Here is a 13,482-nt window from a genome sequence, read left to right on the forward strand (position 1 = left end):
GCCCAGCCACCATCTAAATATAGTCCATAAACATGGATGAGAAACAGAAAATCATTTTTGCTTGCAATTAGTAAGCTTTGGGGTGGTTTGTTATGCAGTGATAGATAATCGATATACTAAGGAAAAAGAAATCTGTCCACGCCAGTCATTCACAGACCCAAGACTGGATGCAAGGTCTTCGAAATCCACCACCTCACCCAGGAATAGAGAATATTTTGCTGAACTGAGCTTCCCTGTCTTGGAAACTTGAGACTCCAAGTTCCAGGTTCATTCAGAATCACTGAGATCAGCTCGTCCAGCTGCTTGATGATTTTTGATTCTCATTTTTTGCAACTTCCTCCTCCCCTCAAGGCAATAGGGTGTGGCTGGTTTTGCATGCCTAAGGGTGGAGGGAACCAGCTACCACTCTCTAGACCAGCATTAGAGGGGACAGCTGCTGAGACACCTTTGTACTCCTGGGAAGAAGGACAACCCAGAGAGACAGAGGCACTGTCCTCCCTCTTATAGCTGCAGGTACAAGGGACAGGGTGAGGACCCAGGTCTGTTCATCAAAGCCAATATCTTTTAGAAGACACATGCTAAATCCTTAGCAAGAGGGAGAAGAAGCTCCAACCCATGGCTCAGAGCTGACGATCTCACATCAGTTCTGGGCATGATGTTGCCAGCTGGGACTACAGGGTGTTATAGCTTCAAAGACCTTTGGGTGACCAAGAGCCACAAGAGATGGCTGCCAGAGAGACACTCAGCAAGAATGAGGATAAGTTAATTTCTTCATTCCTTACTGATACCCATGTATATGCTGGATAAGGTCTGAGATGGCTTGTAGATTATCTCATGTGGCTGGATATGTCAAACTAGTTATTTACAGGACATCACTTTAAAACCCCAGTCTTTTGCTGTCTGTGTGTTAGTAAAGTCTTCAAATTCACCCATAGGATTTAAAAACAATATTAACATTTTTGCAACAGAAATCTGTTGACTTAACATGTGATGGCCACCAGGGACTTCTCCACCACTCCCTGCAACCTTATTTGTCAAATAAGGAAAACTGGGTCACCTACCATCACTGAGTTCTCCCATGAATTGATTAATAGACAATTAAAAAGAGGTTTGGGAATGCAATTTGCAACATGGAAGGTGCTACAGAAACACACATTCCTCTTAGGGGGCAAAAAAGAAAAAGACAAACATATGCTTTAATTAAAATTAAACAAATTTTAATCATCATAAATCATGCTTCTGTTTATTCGACTGTAATAATACTATGCGTTGGCGCATTAGGACTTTCATACCACCTTGAAAACACCGATCATGCCAGCATGATGTACAGCATGATTGTTGGGTCTGACGTGTAAACTCATCGCATCTGATTTTAGCTCTGCCTTCAGTCTGGTGGGAAGGCAGAGAGAGCCGGCATTCACCATGCAGCCTGGAAACCCTGTGCTCTGCTCACTTGCTCAGCCAGCCTGGGGGTTGGCAGAAAGAGAAGCCATGGAGACCAGGGCTGGGGAAAGCTGCAGGAACTTCTAGGAGCGATGGCAGCTACCTGTTATTAATACAAACATACACCTCTAAGAGGGCATGGCAACCCACTCCAGTATTCCTGACTGAAGAATCCCATAGACTGAGGAGCTGAGTGGGCTACAGTCCATGGGGTCACAAAGAGTGGACCCGACTGAAGAGACTGAGCATGCACACACCTCCAAGATGTCGTGGTTTTGAAGCTAACAGAGGAATATAAAAGGATTAACAAGTCAGGGGGTTCCATCAGAATGTAGTTATGGCTAATATTTACTGGATACTTCTGCAAGATGCTTGTCCCTTTCTAAACATTATCTTATTTAATTTTCCTAGCAAGCCCATCAGGTGAGTATTTTTATGATCCACTTTTCATATGAGAGGACACAGAGGCCAGAGCAGCTAAGAAACTTGCCCAAAGTCAGCAGCAGCACAGCTGCGCTGGAACCCAGCTATCTTTCACTTGAGCCTGGGCCCTAAGCCACTAAGCTGGGATGCAGGGCAAGTTCAGTCTTTTAAGCTCTTGGTCATGAACTCAGTTTGGCAACTGAGCTCTGAGGCTTTCTGGAAGAGATCCTCCCAGCTGTATGGGTGAGTGGTTCAATGACCTCTGCTTTGATTTCTGTGCTTCTCTGGAATAGATCAACAGGGCAGGATATACCCTGAGGGCTCACCATCAGCAGTTCAGAGTGACCAAGGAATCCCTGAGTGCCCCCAACACTTTTTCCAGGGTCCACAAGGCCAAAACTATTGTCAAAGTACTAAGATCTATTTCCTTCTTTCACTTGCATTTTGTCACCAGTGAAGGTGAAATTTTCCACCTTCAGGAAGCTACAGGAAGCATGATGACATCATCACTCTGATGGCTAATGGAATGTGTGCTTGTGTCTTCAAAACCTCAGTATTCATTCCTAATATGGTACTATCAATAGACACAACCCCCCAAAACAGATCACTGGGGTCCTCAATGATGTTTAGGAGAATTCAGAGGTCCAGGGATCAAAAAGTCAGAGAATGCTGCTCAAAGTCACGCCTAGAAGACCAATGGAAATGAAATTGCCTAAAATCTCAAAGCCTGGAGAACAGAATTTAAGAACAAAAAGGACCATTAGCTTTGGCACAGCTGATTACAAACGAGCCATTTTAACTCCTGGAGTGGCGCCAACCCAGCTGATTCACAGGCACAGAAGGAGAGTGGGACGGACAGCTGTGATGAGCACCTCGTGGGGCTGAGAGCACCTCGGGGGCGCAGCTTACGTCAGGGGAGGAAATGTACTGGTGGAAAGTGAGTTATCAACACACCTCAGTGAGCGAGTGCTCCAGCCCAGCCCTTCCTCATCAACAGCTGAGTGTTCAGTGTCTCATTTGTCAAGCACATCATTTGCTGCGAAATGCCAACTGCTGATGTGACTCAAGATTTCAGTATCCGCTGAGGACAAGGTGTCAAGATGCACCAAAGAGGGGGAAGATGATTTCTACTGATCAAAGCTCTTCTGCAAAACAGGGGCTTGGTATATCCCATCTCATTTATTCTACACAGTACTCTTCCCAGGAACATATGATTATATTAGATCCATGTTGGAGATTAGGAAATTGAAGTTGACTGGTTCAGGGAATCATCCAGGCTCAAACCCCCAAGACTGAGTCCTAAGTCTGAGAACTAAGGACTAGGGACACCCAAGACTAAGGGCTCAGCCACTATGCTGAGCTTCCCAAACCCAGCTGTGCATCAAAATCACCTGGAAAGTTTAAAACATTTCACGATTCTTGGCTCCACCCCTTAAGATTCTAATTCGGTAGGTCTGGGTGGGACTCCAGAATTCATAGAACCCTATTTGGCTTTTAAATAACTATATCATTAGAGGGATAAGTCATTTCACATTTGAAAGTCTTTTCCACACCAGCCCTACTGGTTGGCTTTCTTCTCTGCCTTTTTTTTCCTGGAAGAAATGTTATGTTTATTACCTCATGAGCATTGCTCTCTACCTGAAATGAACTGGAGGCTCAGCAAATAAATGCAGCCAAACTGATGCAGAATGTCCTTCCAAACTCTGAGTAGTCATGCAGACATGCTTTTTTTTTTTAATAAATTTTTTTTTAGTTTCTGTTTTTCCTATTTTTTGGCCGCACTTGACATGGGGGATCTTACTTCCCCAACCAGGGATCGACCCGTGTCCGCTACAGTGGAAGCATGGTGTCTTAACCACTTGATCCCCAGGGAAGTCCCAAGACAGGCTTTTCTTGTGTGTGTGTGAGGCCTGGGTGGGACACGGCCTGAGGACACAATAAAAGGACAGGCCACAAAGGTCCCTGTTTCTCCTAAGTTGTCAGACAATCTGCAATTAAAACCCCATTATTTATAGGAGAAAAAAACACACAGATAGGTGTGGAATTTATTTTGCTTGTGTTAAATATGTTGACATCTAAACAGATCCCAAATTAAAAGTGGCCAATGTAGAATCTGAATTATAAATTACGGCAATTCATGATAGCCACTCAACTCTGATTTAAAGGATCAGTTGCCTTCTCAACAAGCTATTTAGCCAAGAAATTACAGAAAAGAGCCTGCCTCCAAACTCGAAGAATGGGACAGCAGTGAAAGAATTTCACAAAATCCATTGGGATGGACATGTACACACTGCTATATTTAAAATGGATAACCAATAAGGACCCTGAAGCTCGATATAGTCAGCAAAAACAAGACCGGGAGCTGACTGTGGCTCAGATCATGAACTCCTTATTGCCAAATTCAGACTGAAATTGAAGAAAGTGGAGAAAACCACTAGACCATTCAGGTATGACCTAAATCAAATCCCTTTTGACTATACAGTAGAAGTGAGAAATAGATTTAAAGGACTAGATCTGGTAGACTGCCTGATGAACTATGGATGGAGGTTCGTGACATTGTACAGGAGACAGGAATCAAGACCATCCCCAAGAAAAAGAAATGCAAAAAAGCAAAATGGCTGTCTGAGGAGGCCTTACAAATAGCTGTGAAAAGAAGGGAAGTGAAAAGCAAAGGAGAAAAGGAAAGATACACCTGTTTGAATGCAGAGTTCCAAAGAACAGCAAGGAGAGCTAAGAAAGCCTTCCTCAGTGATCAATGCAAAGAAATAGAGGAAAACAATTGAATGGGAAAGACTAGAGAAATTTTCAAGAAAATTAGAGATACCAAGGGAACATTACATGCAAAGATGGGCACAATAAAGGACAGAAATGGTAGGGACCTAACAGAAGCAGAAGATATTAAGAAGAGGTGGCAAGAATACACAGAAGAACTGTACAAAAAAGATCTTCATGACCCAGATAATCACGATGGTGTGATCACTCACCTAGAGCCAGACATCCTGGAATGTGAAGTCAAGTGGGCCTTAGGAAGCATCACTACGAACAAAGCTATTGGAGGTGATGGAATTCCAGTTGAGCTATTTCAAATCCTGAAAGATGACTCTGTGAAAGTGCTGCACTGAACATGCCAACAAATATGGAAAACTCAGCAGTGGCCACAGGACTGGAAAAGGTCAGTTTTCATTCCAGTCCCAAAGAAAGGCAATGCTAAAGAATGCTCAAACTACTGCACAATTGCACTCATCTCACACACTAGTAAAGTAATGCTCAAAAGTCTCCAAGTCAGGCTTCAGCAATACATGAACCGTGAACTTCCAGATGTTCAAGCTGGTTTTAGAAAAGGCAGAGGAACCAGAGATCAAATTGCCAACATCCGCTGGATCATCGAAAAAACAAGAGAGCTCCAGAAAAACATCTATTTCTGCTTTATGGACTATGCCAAAGCCTTTGACCATGTGTATCACAATAAACTGTGGAAAATTCTGAAAGAGATGGGAATACCAGACCAGCTGACCTGCCTCTTGAGAAACCTGTATGCAGGTCAGGAAACAACAGTTAGAACTGGACATGGAACAACACACTGGTTCCAAATAGGAAAAGGAGTACATCAAGGCTGTATATTGTCACCCTGCTTATTTAACTTCTATGCAGAGTACATCATGAGAAATGTTGGGCTGGAAGAAGCAAAAGCTGGAATCAAGATTGCCAGGAGAAATATCAATAACCTCAGATATGCAGATGACACCACCCTTATGGCAGAAAGTGAAGAAGAACTAAAAACCCTCTTGATGAAAGTGGAAGAGGAGAGTGAAAAAGTTGGCTTAAAGCTCAACATTCAGAAAACTAAGATCATGGCATCCGGTCCCATCACTTCATGGCAAATAGATGGGGAAACAGTGGAAACAGTGGCTGACTTTATTTTTCTGGGCTCCAAAATCACTGCAGATGGTGATTACAGCCATGAAATTAAAAGATGCTTACTCCTTGGAAGGAAGGTTATGACCAACCTAGACAGCATATTAAAAAGCAGAGACATTACTTTGTCAACAAAGGTCAGCATAGTCCAGGCTATGGTTTTTCCAGTGGTCATGTATAGATGAGAGAGCTGGACTATAAAGAAAGCTGAGCACCAAAGAATTGATGCTTTTGAACTGTGGTGTTGGAGAAGACTCTTGAGAGTCCCTTGGACTGCAAGGAGATCCAACCAGTCCATCCTAAAGGAGATCAGTCCTGGGTGTTCGTTGGAAGGACTGACGCTGAAGCTGAAACTCCAATACTTTGGCCACCTGATTCGAACAGCTGACTCATTTGAAAAGACCTTGATGCTGGGAAAGATTGAGGGCAGGAGGAGAAGGGGATGACAGAGGATGAGATGGTTAGATGGCATCACCGACTTGATGCATATGAGTTTGGGTGGACTCGGGGAGTTGGTGATGGACAGGGAGGCCTGGTGTGCTGCGGTTCATGGGGTCACAAAGAGTCGGACATGACTGAGCGACTGAAGTGACTGACTGACAGCACAGGGAACTCTGCTCAATGTTATGTGGATGGGAGGGCCATTGTGGGGAGAATGGATCCATGTATATGTATGTCCGAGTCCCTGAACAGTCCGCTGTTCCCCTGAAACTATCACAACATTGTTAATTGGCTATACTCTGATATAAAATAAAAAGTTAAAAAAAAAAAAGAATTTCACAAACACCAACTGAAACATGGACCAGTAGTGTGGGTCCATGGACTACGTGTTTCAAGCTAAAGCAAAGGGTGATAGCTGGTGATGCAGAGAAGATAAACAAAACTTTGATATGTAAGCCACCCTCGACTTTCTCTTGGCAATCATGTCATCACACTGCCTAAGAACCAGTTAAGAACCCCAGTGAGTGAAAAGAAAATCAAAAAGAACAAAATGTCAGCTCTGCCATCAGGTGGAAAATGCAGCCTGGCTTCCAGGACTGGGAACTGGGTTCTCTTCTGCCACAGCAACCGCAATCCAGCTCAGGCCAGGCATCTACATTTCATTTTCGAGTTGACAATGGTCTTCATGCCTACATCTCCCTAGATCTTCCAGCCCCACAGTGTGAGCCAGCAGCCTGAGGATTATTAGCTCCACTGTGCAGATGAGCAAATTACTTTTATAAAGTCATATGCGTGGCTGCTGTTATTGTTCAGTCGTGTGCGACACTTTGCCACCCCACGGACTGTAGCCCACCAGGCTCCTCTGTCCATGGGATTTCCTAGCCAAGAATACTGGAGTGGGTTGCCATTTCCTTCTCCAGGGGCTCTTCCCGACCCAGGCATCGAACCTGCGTCTCCTGCATTGGCAGGCGGGTTCTTTACCACTGAGCTACCTGGGAACCCATGAGTGGCCGAAGCACCACAAAAACCATCAGGTGGTGGTAGAAGCTTTCAGCACAGAGGTTGTGCTTCTCACATTTTTTGGTCTGTGTGATCTTTCCAGTGTTCTCTCAGTCCTAAAATCAGCGGTTTTGTTTTTGTATTCCTATCGAGAAACACTGATTCTGGCCCACCTTTCATTTTCTGCTCTGTTTCTATACCCAGGTCTATGTTCCCAGGTTCCTTTCTCATACAGTGGCCTGGATTTTCTTTCTTAGTCCCACCTGATCCCTCAACACATCCTACTTGCCTTTACCTCCTACATAAGGTTACTTTCGCTTCCACTACTCTTTGAGGATCCCTACTGTTCATTTGGGCTTCCTCGGTGGCTCAGTGGTAAGGAATCTGCCTGTAGTGCAGGAGACATGGGTTCGATCCCTGGGTCGGGAAGATCCCCTGGAGGAGGGCATGGCAACCCACTCCAGTATTCCTGCCTGGAGAATCCCCATGGTCAGAGGAGCCTGGTGGGCTCCACGGGGTTGCAAAAGAGTCGGATGCAACTGAAGCGACTAGGTATGCAAGCACTGTTCATTTACTGCTTATCAACCCGCAGTCCTCAGTTTTCTAGACTCCTAATTTACCCCTGCTTTCATGTCCTATTAGTCTTACATCAGAAACACAAAGCCGTGCTGTCATAACAAAGAACGTGTGTGTTTTTTAGGACCACTTTACAAATTGATGTAGCAGAAAGAAGAGCACTTTGCTGCATACCATTTTCCTATCACAAGTGTTTGGGTGTTGTGCTCTGTGAATTCCTTAAAGCATACCACACACTTTGGGTGAATATGTGTAAAAACAATAAATTAGTGTTTCATGGCACAAATAATGATGTTCCTGAAACCAGGTTCCTTTTTCCTTCCACAATGATTTTTCTTTCCTACTGAATCTTGCTATTTTGTAATAAAGTACCTATATTGGTAAAAGGGTTTCTAAGCTTGGAAAGGAATCCTTGTGGCACAAGGGGTCTGATGCTTTCCTTAAAGAAATGAGAGTGTCTAAATAAAACAAACATTCAAGCTACATTTGGAAGACTTTGTATATTGTGTTTCTTGCCCTGTGAGAAACTGATGCAAACAACTCAAGCTGTCAAGAGTTTAATGTTTGGATCAAAAACAAGTGCTGGCATGAGGCTCCCTGGTATACAGTAGGTGTCCAACAAATCTACTGAGAGATAGCAAGCTCTAACCCCAATCCATAGTTTTGTTTTTTTTTAAATCATCATTATGTTATCAGTTCAGTTCAGTTCAGTCGCTCAGTCGTGTCCAACCCTTTGCAACCCCATGAACCACAGCATGCCAGGCCTCCCTGTCCATCATCAACTCTCAGAGTCCACCCAAACCCATGTCCATTGAGTCAGCGATGCCATCCAACCATCTCATCCTCTGTCGTCCCCTTCTCCTCCTGCCCTCAATCTTTCCCAGCATTAGGGTCATTTCCATTTCAGCTCTTCGCATGAGGTGACCAAAGTATTGGAGTTTCAGCTTCAGCATCAGTCCTTCCAATGAACATTCAGGACTGATCTCCTTTAGGATGGACTGGTTGGATCTCCTTGCAGTCCAAGGGACTCTCAAGAGTCTTTTCCTACGCCACAGCTCAAAAGCATCAATTCTTCGGTGCTCAGCTTTCTTTATACTCCAACTCTCACATCCATACATGACCACTGGAAAAACCATAGCCTTGACTAGATGGACCTTTGTTGACAAAGGAATGTCTCTGCCTTTTAATATGCTGTCAGGGTTGGTCATAACTTTCCTTCCAAGGAGTAAGTGTCTTTTAATTTCATGGCTGCAGTCACTATCTGCAGTGATTTTGGAGCCCAGAAAAATAAAGTCTGACACTGTTTCCCCATCTATTTGCCATGAAGTGATGGGACCAGATGCCATGATCTTAGTTTTCTGAATGTTGAGCTTTAAGCCAACTTTTTCACTCTCCACTTTCACTTTCATCAAGAGGGTTTTTAGTTCTTCTTCACTTTCTGCCATAAGGCTGGTGTCATCTGCATATCTGAGGTTATTGATATTTCTCCCAGCAATCTAGATTCCAGCTTGTGCTTCTTCCAGCCCAACATTTCTCATGATGTACTCTGCATAGAAGTTAAATAAGCAGGGTGACAATATACAGCCTTGATGTACTCCTTTTCCTATTTGGAACCAGTCTGTTGTTCCATGTCCAGTTCTAACTGTTGCTTCCTGACCTGCATACAGGTTTCTCAAGAGGCAGGTCAGGTGGTCTGGTATTCCCATCTCTTTCAGAATTTTCCACAGTTTGCTGTGATTCACACAGTCAAAGGCTTTGGTATAGTCGATAAAGCAGAAATAGATGTTTTTCTGGAACTCTCTTGCTTTTTCGATGACCCAGCGGATGTTGGCAATTTGATCTCTTGTTCCTCTGTGTTTTCTAAAACCAGCTTGAACATCTGGAAGCTCACAGTTCATGTATTGCTGAAGCCTGGCTTGGAGAATTTAAAGCATTACTTTACTAGCGTGTGAGATGAGTGCAACTGTGTGGTAGTTTGAGCTTTCTTTGGCATTGCCTTTCTTTGGGATTGGAATGAAAACTGACCTTTTCCAGTCCTGTGGCCACTGCTGAATTTTCCAAATTTTCTGGCATGTTGAGTGCAGCACTTTCACAGCATCATCTTTCAGGATTTAAATAGCTCAACTGGAATTCCATCACCTCCGCTAGCTTTGTTCGTAGTGATGCTTCCTAAGGCCCACTTGACTTCACATTCTAGGATGTCTGGCTCTAGGTGAATGATCACACCATTGTGATAATCTGGGTCGTGAAGATCTTTTTTGTACATTTCTTCTGTGTATTCTTGCCATCTCTTCTTAATATCTTCTGGTCCATACCAGAAATTCAGTTCAGTTCAGTCGCTCAGTTGTGTCCAACCCTTTGCGACCCCATGAACCACAGCACGCCAGGCCTCCCTGTCCATCATCAACTCTGGGAGTCCACCCAAACCCATGTCCATTGAGTTGGTGATGCCATCCAATCATCTCATCCTCTGTCGTCCCCTTCTCCTCATGCCCCCAATCCTTCCCAGCATTAGGGTCTTTTCCAATGAGCCAGCTCTTCACATCACGTGGCCAAAGTATTGGAGTTTCAGCTTCAACATCAGTCCTTCCAATGAACACCCAGGACTGATCTCCTTTAGGATGGGCTGGTTGGATCTCCTTGCAGTCCAAGGGACTCTCAAGAGTCTTCCCCAACACCACAGTTCAAAAGCATCAATTCTTCGGTGCTCAGCTGTTTTTATAGTCCAACTCTCACATCCATACATGACCACTGGAAAAACCATAGCCTTGACTAAATGGATGGTCCAAAGCATTTCTGTCCTTTACTGAGTCCATCTTTGCATGAAATGTTCCCTTGGTATCTCAAATTTTCTTGAAGAGATCTCTAATCTTTCCCATTCTATTGTTTTTCTCTATTTCTTTGCATTGATCACTGAGGAAGGCTTTCTTATCTCTCCTTGCTATTCTTTGGAACTCTGCACTCAAATGGGTATATGTTTCCTTTTCTCCTTTGCTTTTTGCTTCTCTTCTTTTCACAGCTATTTGTGAGGCCTCCTCAGACAGCCATTTTGCTTTTTTGCATTTGTTTTTTTCCAGGATGGTCTTGATCCCTCTCTCCTGTATAATGTCACAAATCTCCGTCCATAGTTCATCAGGCACTCTGTCTATCAGATCTAGTCCCTTAATATTTCTCACTTCCACTGTATAATCATAAGGGATTTGATTTAGGTCATACCTGAATGTTACTGTTCAGTGGTTTCCCCCACTTTCTTCAATTTAAGTGATTATGTTATACAATCTGAGAATTAGTGAGGATATTAAGGGTCCCTCTGCTGCCGTGTTATGCTCAATCATGGCCAACTCTTTGTAACCCCCGTGGACTGTAGCCCACTCGGCTCCTCTGTCCATGGGATTTCCCAGGCAAAAATACTGGAGTGGGTTGCCATTTCCTCCTCTAGGGGAGCTTCCTGACTCAGGGATCAAACCTCAATCTATTGTGTCTCCTGCATTGGCAGGCAGATTCTTTACCATTGAGCCACCTGGGAAGCTCTAAAGATCATTTTATACAACCATTAATCCACATCACATGGCTAAATGTTGCACTAAATATCTTAGAGAAATTTTTCCAGATAGATGAGTCTAAACTTACAGATAAGAAAATGAGGGCAAAAAGGAAACCTGGTCTTGTTTTCGATGTGGAGTGGGCAGCAGGAGGAGTGACAGTTAGTGATCTTAGTCCTGCGTCTCCAGTGAATCATGATGGCAGGCAGTGGATGATTTCTTACTAGTTCAGGGAGTTGACTGACTTCTCTTCCACGTGTTTAAATGGACACCAGGAACTTCTCTGGCTTTTGCTTGTTTAATTTTCTTTCTGGAAAACTCACTGTTAACCTGTTTCTCACTACATTTTTTTCTTATGGCCTCATAAATACTGATCAAGGATGATAAAAAGAGCATTAGCGGTGAATGCTGGGGTGAGTGGAAAGTCTAATTTGAAAACAGTTGCTTGTAGGTTTTTAAGTGAAAATCTACTTTCTTATATCTTTACTCTATAGACTTGATCCTATCTTTGTGGGCAAAATACGACTCATGGTAACTTTACCACTTGAATTTTGATAAAAAGCATCATATCAATTGCACTGTGAAATATTCTAGCATTCTTGCCACTGAAGCACATTCTTCTGAATGCTTGTTAAGGTCCTATTTCTAGAAATGCAAAAGCTCTCAATTTTGCTTAATTTTCCCTAAGTGGGTACTGTTCCCAGTGTAAGAGGGAGGAGAGGAACGAGCTCAGTTTTGCTGGTAGGTTTAATAACCTCTAGTGACTCAGGATACTGGATTTGAGAGCAAGCTTGTGGGGACTGCCTGCCTCATTTCCAACGTATCCCACTGTTTGTCAACTTTCCTGACTCTGATCAGCACGTGGATAGAAAGACTAGTACCTGAATCACTGCCAACTGTTTTGGTACTGGTTTCACTGAACTGCAGAAGCAATCACTCTCTTATAATTATACAAAGACAGGTAAGTGACATGACTTCTTTTTCTGTTCCATAGTTCTTTCAAAGATTTAGGAGTAAATCCTCAAACTTCTAGATTCAGGCCAAAGGAATTAGCAAAGATGGCAGAAGACCTTAATAACACAGACCTTCTCTAACAAATTTTGTGGTACATTTCTTTTTTGGCGACTCCGCGCTGCTTGCAGGATCTTAGTTCTCTGATCAGGACTCGAATCCCTGCTCCCTGCAGTAGAAGTGCTGAGTCTTAACCACAGGGGAATTCCCCTACATTTCTATTCTGATACAGCCCAAAGTATCTGAAAGTAAATAAAGGGCCAAAATAAGTCTGAGAGCATGAAGCAAAGGGGACAGTAATTTTTAACTCTGTCTAACTGGTTCTGACACAAACTCCCCCCTTGTCATCAGCTGGGAGCTTTTTGCTCAGTGAAAGTACACGTATACATACAGTGATTTCAGTCAGGTTATAATCACAAGCAGCTGCCATGAGGAGCAAGAAAAATTCCTCAAGCCATTAGTCCCTGATTTCGACAAATCAAACACCAACGATACCTTCTCATCAAGTGTGAAATAGGCACGACAAAGAATGAGTAGAGCTGGGAGGAATGGTCTTCATCATAGGCTACCGTCCCCATATATAAATCTGTGGGGGCCTTAGACATCCAGGGGCCCACTGCGGCTTGAGTGACAAATGCAGACAGCGTTTGGAAGCAAAGAACTGCAGTGTGCATTCCGAGCTCACCCATTCACAAGGAGTGTGACCTTGGAAACTACCAGGTTCAGTCTCCTGTGAAGCAGGGACCACACATGGGAGGAACAGATGAGGGACTGTTCGTGAACCTTCCTTCTCCAGCCTCAATTATGCTGAACTGGCGCTGTCAGTGATTGCCCAAGGGGCCACCAGCCAAATCCCAACTGGTGCCGCGCTCTGGAGACCGAAGGCCCCGGGTATGGCTGGTGCCAGGACACCCCATCACTCATCAGTGGGGACCTAAAATCCACCTGAAGAAGGGAGCCCAAGAGAGGCAGCTGGGGTTCAGCAAACGAGGATTTCAAGGCTGCTCCTCCCTCTACCTGTCCATGTGCCCGATCAGGCCCTGGGGATAGAGATTCACTTGGCCAGGAGGTAAGGATGTGAGTGACCTATAGCTCTGACGCCATGACTACGAGACCCTACCGCTATGATTCC

General features: G+C 44.0%; 1 protein-coding gene across 6 annotated transcripts in view; it reads right to left on the reverse strand.

Moving 5' to 3' along the window:
- MSRA (methionine sulfoxide reductase A) overlaps positions 1-13,482 on the reverse strand; it is a 389,493-nt gene that overhangs the window by 72,380 nt on the left and 303,631 nt on the right. The gene's annotated exons all lie outside the window — the stretch shown is intronic.

This window comes from Giraffa tippelskirchi, chromosome 1 (genome assembly GCF_054371585.1).
Source record: "Giraffa tippelskirchi isolate mGirTip1 chromosome 1, T2T-mGirTip1v1.2.pri, whole genome shotgun sequence".
Classification (NCBI taxonomy): Eukaryota; Metazoa; Chordata; class Mammalia; order Artiodactyla; family Giraffidae; genus Giraffa; species Giraffa tippelskirchi.